The 5,757-nt window shown below is 43.1% G+C and overlaps 1 long non-coding RNA gene across 1 annotated transcript; it reads right to left on the bottom strand.

Annotated features, from left to right (window-relative positions):
• Positions 1–3,291: 3,291 nt before the first annotated feature.
• On the bottom strand, positions 3,292–5,299 carry LOC123032817. Its single transcript, XR_006416545.1, has 2 exons — positions 4,720–5,299; positions 3,292–4,342 (listed from the first exon to the last, which is right to left on the bottom strand). It is a non-coding gene; the product is annotated as an uncharacterized LOC123032817 (long non-coding RNA).
• Positions 5,300–5,757: the final 458 nt, after the last annotated feature.

The raw sequence follows: 5,757 nt of genomic DNA, 5'->3' as shown, positions 1-5,757 counted from the left end.
AACAGGCTCCTTGGATGATGCAATAATGAGCTCTCTTGCTTTAAACTGAGAAGTCTTCATCTTATGAATCAGCCATAAAAATCTGATTACTAATGGCTTTGATAGCTCTGCCTGTTCCTATATTTGGTTTCTCTACAGCCGGAGATCTGTGTCATGAGCCCGTGTATCCTCCAAACACTGCCCACTTCTACTGAATTGGATGCCATGAGATCCCACCCAAAGGAGTCACTGCTGCCTTGAAAACAGTTACTAATTCTCTGAACGAAACAATCAGGATACTGTGGCCGTGCAGCAGGAAGGACTGACAGCATCACGTGGGCTGCGGCATTCCTTTGTGTCAGCAGACGCAAGTGGGATGTTCCCTTTCGGATCTGCAGGGCATGGGAAGTGGGCCTGGAAACATAATGTGCATTGAAACCGGCTTTCAGCTCAGGAGCTCGTGTCCTTGTGACTCCTCCTGGGTGATGCTTATTCCATCTGCAGCAGCGTTTTCTTGATGTACTTCCCTTCTTTGTTGCAGAGCATAATGTAATCAAATGAAGAGCATTATACCATATTAGGCCGCCGAATGGGTTTCAGGGGCTGCCAGACTGGACTGGTTGAGTCAGCAGCTTAATTGGCTAAAGGATTAGCCAACTAGCTGGATGGGCCATTTTAATTTGCAAAGGTAATTGATGATGGATAGGATTCGGAGTTGGAGCAATTTGGTTTGGGTGTTTACTGTAAAAAGTCATTATACCATCCCTGCCTCCTTGCTGTGAGAGTTATACGGAACCCCCCTCTTCAGAGGCAGGATACCACTGGATGGCTCAGGATTTTGTGTCCTCCTTGCTGGCTTCCCAGAGGCACCTGGTGGACTAAAGTGGGAGGAAACTGGTAACCAGACACGGTCTGATCCAGACAAGCTCCTCTTATGCTCCTGAGATATTAAGAAAGACCTTAGGGTCTAACAAGTGGTAGATTGTATGTACTTACTTTTATTAAAAGTTTTAAATATATATCTATAATATATAATACACAGGCACACTGGTGCTTCCTCACCTAAAGAAAGTCAAACTCTGTAATCCTATCTTTGGGATGTTCACTGCTCCAAACTGGTAACAAACACATCCATGCAGGTCCAGGCATACACATTCTATCTACATATATGACTGAGATCCAGTGTGGCGTAGTGGTTAAGAGCCTGGGACTGGGACTCAGGCGATCTGGGTTCTAGTCCCCACTCAGCCATGGAGCCAACTGGGTGACTTTGGGCCAGTCACGGACTCTCAGCCCAACGTACCTCACAGGGTTGTTGTTGTGGGGATAAGATGGAGGAGGAGAATGATGTAAGCTGCCTTGAGCCCTTTGTAGGAAAAAGGCGGGCTATAAATCGAAAAATAAATAAATAAATAAATATTCATAAATATATGAAGTCCCTGCTCTACATTAGTTTAATATTTGCCATGTAAATTTCACACAGATCTACTTTTGATCTTCCGAGAATAATAGAATGATAGAACAGCAGAGTTGGAAGGGGCCATGAAAGCCACCAGGTCCAACCCCCTGCTCAGTGTAGGACATGGAGTTAAACCATCCCTCTCACAAATAGTGCTTAATTAGTACAGGTTGTACCGTGAGAAGAGATTTGGTGTGGCCAGAAAGGCCTGCACTTCTGAGACCAATGCTGAAGGCATGACTCAAGTTCTGGAAGCATGGAATTTGTGGCATATTTACATCCAGTCTGCATTATTGTGTTCTAGCTTCAACGTCACTGGAATGTTACACATTTGTCTCGCTGGGGAATCAAAGCAGGACAGGCAAATGACATATTCATTGTATGCTATAGCTGTGAAATGGTTATGTCATTTTAAAAAACAAAACTGGCACTTTCCTCGGTTCAAAGATTGCATATAGTGATCTTTTTTTAAAAAAAAATATATGCTGTACATACAAGTAGTTGTTTTGCTCACTTCCAAAAATATTTGTAATGTTTCATGGATTACCCCACAGTCTCCACCAGATGTAGGAAACCTGGTACTTTCCAGATATTTTGGACTAAAATTCCCATAATCCCTAACCATTGGCTATGGTTATTGGGACCACAGATAATCTGGTTCAAAACATATGGAGGACACCAGGGCAACCGTACCCACGCCATGCAGAAATAAATTCCATTGTACTTACAACCTAATGGTCAGTGCTATAATTAACATTCAGCTGTACTTAAGTCATATTCTCAGTGAATAGGAGACACTGAAATGGCCTTTTCTGAGTAAGCAGAGATGCCCTCACTGCACCTTAACAAGAAATGTGTCATGGAGCTTCAAATTCCATCATGTTGACTCCAAATGAAACAGGCTCCGTTTTAAGAAACAGATTATTAAATCCTGACTTGAAGCAAACACTGCATCAGAACATTCTAGGACCCGTTAAAAAAATCATATTTCTATGCAGCTTTCTGTAACTTGATTCTCTGTGGATGCTTTGTAGGACTACTTCCAGCTTTCCTGACCATTGGCCATGTGGGCTAGTGTCAAAGGAAGCTGGAGTCCAAAACTTCTGAACAGCACCAGGTCTGGTAAGGTTGTTGCAGAGGTTCACAATGCCTATATAGATGTATGTATCCTACTGGGACGGGGGTCATGTCCAATGATCCCAATACCTCACTCCACGGCAGCGCACCCACTGAAATCCCCTGCGTCATGTATCTATTAAAGGTGCTGGTAAGGTCCCATCCGCTTTTGCATCTGGCCACCCTACTTAGCAACATAAGAGAACTCACTCATCCTGAGTCAGCCGCTTGGTCCATCTACCCTTGTGTGATCAACATCAACTGGCAGCAGATTTGGGGCAGCAATGTTTCCAGCCCTTCCTGGAGAGGCCAGGGATTGAATCTGGGAGCAAAGGCAACCCTACAGAATCCTCAGGTGTGAGCGCCAGGCTGCTTTTCCAAAGGTGAGTGTAACATGTAGCCAGTTTCACACACTGAGCATATCACGCAGGCAGAGGAACATGTGATTACTGCTGCACAGCTGCTGTTTTTTTGACAGGCGTTCTCGACAGTTTTTGTTATGCTGCCATTTAAGCAAACACGGTGTTAGCCTTTCGCCCACAGACTTATTCTCATGGCTCAGCAGCTGCTGCTGCTTTTATGCATTCAATTCTGTGCCCCCCCTCGACCCCCCCCACACACATATGACAATCAAGCGCAGGGATCATAAAGTCATGCTGTCATCACAGATGACAGGATCTCATTAACACGAAGTGGAACCTGTCAAATAGATGGGGACATTGACACACACACAGCTTCTCTATAAACAGGTTGTTTATTCATTATTCTTATTATGGAATCATCAATGTACATAGCATTACACATCTTAAAGTAAGAAGCATAAAAGAAAACTGTCCAGGCTCCAAGCAGATTACAATTCCAAATGAATGATTGTACTAATTTCACTTTCTCCTGCATTTTAAAATCTCAAGTTCTTTCCCTCCTGAATGTGAAAATCTTTGTGAATTTTGGCAAACCGTAATCAGATGCAAACTTAGTTTTCTCCTGTCCCCACTTACTTACAGTCCAGACTTTGACAGGAGGAAGATGACAAAGAAAAAAGAAGAAAAGGTGTTAGGACAGAACAAAAGGTAATGAGATGAGTGTGAACAAATGTGGAAAAACAGAGATGGGCTTCCTTCTGGCTGGGAATATGATGTACTCCTGGTATACCTGATACACACAGCACTTTTTGCATTGCCCTCTATAAGGGCCTTTCCAGCGCACTAAATCCTTAACAATCCTTAACAGCTCCAGCCAGTGCCAATAGAACCATTTCCCATCTCAGCTAAGGAACTTAGTGATCATGGACCAACAGGGGTGGCTGATGGGGAGCCATGCTGAAAGCATATTCATAATATTATTTTCTTTCTTCTAGGGTAGTTGAAAGATGTGCATTAAAGCACCAGACAGCAATCATGGAAGACGCTCAAAAGGGGGAGGTGGCAGGGTTACGGAACGGCATCGCATTCATTCTTCTGCATGGGGGAGAAGAAGGGAAGGAAGTTGCATTGCTGCCAATGAAGGAGTTCAAGGGCTAAATGAGCACACACTCCAGTGATGTGGTGGGAGTGCTCGGCCTCTTTCCACAACTGACTGCTCTGGACTGTCAAAGCAGCAAAGCAAAACAAGATCTGTCCCTCTTGTGTTGTTTTCTTTATAGCATTGATGAACTTCCCACAAATTTGAATTGATGGCCATCTTCAGAATTTCCTGCTCAGCTGATTTCTCCTCCTTTTGCCCCAGATAGACAACAACTCTCTGCTTTTCCTGGGTTAGACGCCATTTCCTTTCATCCTTTGGATTTGCCTTGATAAGAAACAAACAAAAAAAAAGGTTGTTGTGATGGTTTGAAAGTGATTCGTTAGAAATACAGTTGTTTTATAGTGCCATGTTCAGGTTTATGGAGAAGCAGTTCTCAGAAATGTCTCTCCCTCAGGCTGTCTATATACTTCAGAGTCACACTTTTTACTATCTGGCCCTCTAAATGCAAAGCCAAAGTCGACCAAAAGGACCAGTTCTTCATTATTGATTTATATTTCTTGTATTCCTGCTTGTAATTTTTATTGTAGGTCAAAACTGAATAAAGCAAGAGAGTCTGTTCCAGCACATTGAAACAGGACCTGAGACTGAAGTGATGGGGTAGTTTTTGATCTCACCCAATGACATGGGTAGGAACTACTTACCTGGGAGCAGTGCCCACATCACTGGAAGAATGTGTTGTAAGAGGTGTTGGTATGATTCTTCCCCACAGAACTGGCATTTCCCCAAGGTCAGATGTTCCACCAGCCGAGGCTGATCACAGATCAGGTGCCTGGGTGGACATCTGCTTGGCACCCATATACTAGATGTTACTTTAGGTATGTGGCAACATACCAGGAGCATGTGATGTAGCAGGCCATAGCTCGGCAACAGAGTACCTGCTCTGCGTGCAGAAGGCCGAAGGGCCATTAAGGGTCATCTCCAGGTAGGGCTGTGAAAGAATCCTGCCTGAAACTCTGGAAAGCCATTGCCAGTCTGTGCTGATAGTCTTGAACCAGAGGAACCAGTGGGCTTTCTTTCCCCAAAATGAATGAAGTAGAAGAAATGAAATGACATTTTTCTTTGTAAGCAATCAAGTCAGTTAGCTTCCACTTTTTATTTTTTGGGCACTAGGTTTCTTGATAACACAACATGAAATGCCCTGTTGATGCTGTGTACATCAGCCAGGTGTTGTATACTTTTGGAACATTTTTTTTTCTCCCAGGTCACAACCCAGGACAAGGAAGGTGGCTTGAATGCAATGATGGTCCTTCCAAATTCAAAGCACTGCTTTAAAATGTTGTGATTGTTTCATCCAAAATGCAGTTACCATTGCCAAAAGAAAGAAGGGTTAAATTTCCCTTCATTTTGACTCATTCTTTGCTTCGGTTCCTGTTATCTACATTTATATTTAGTTTGCAGATAATGGATGTAAATAGGCAAAAGCTGCATGAGGTTCTTTTCATATTCCATTATGCCTTTTGACACTCATCTGTTGCCCCTGCAAGACAAAATCAATAAAGGGCTTTCTTAGCATTACTGTGCAGTGTATGAGAAATTGTGTGACGCCCAGAAAGTAATGACTACTTTGTAGCATTCATTATAAAGCAGTTAACCACAAGTTGTCCCAAGTAGCTGTTGTGAGCATTCATTTAACTTGCAACAGATCAATAAGACTTCAAAAGCCTACATGACAAAAATAT

The sequence above is a fragment of the Varanus komodoensis genome, unplaced genomic scaffold (assembly GCF_004798865.1).
Source record: "Varanus komodoensis strain SLA01 unplaced genomic scaffold, ASM479886v1 scaffold1, whole genome shotgun sequence".
NCBI lineage: Eukaryota > Metazoa > Chordata > Lepidosauria > Squamata > Varanidae > Varanus > Varanus komodoensis.
The sequence above is the reverse complement of the archived record's forward strand: the minus strand, read 5'-3'. Positions and strand labels throughout refer to the sequence as shown.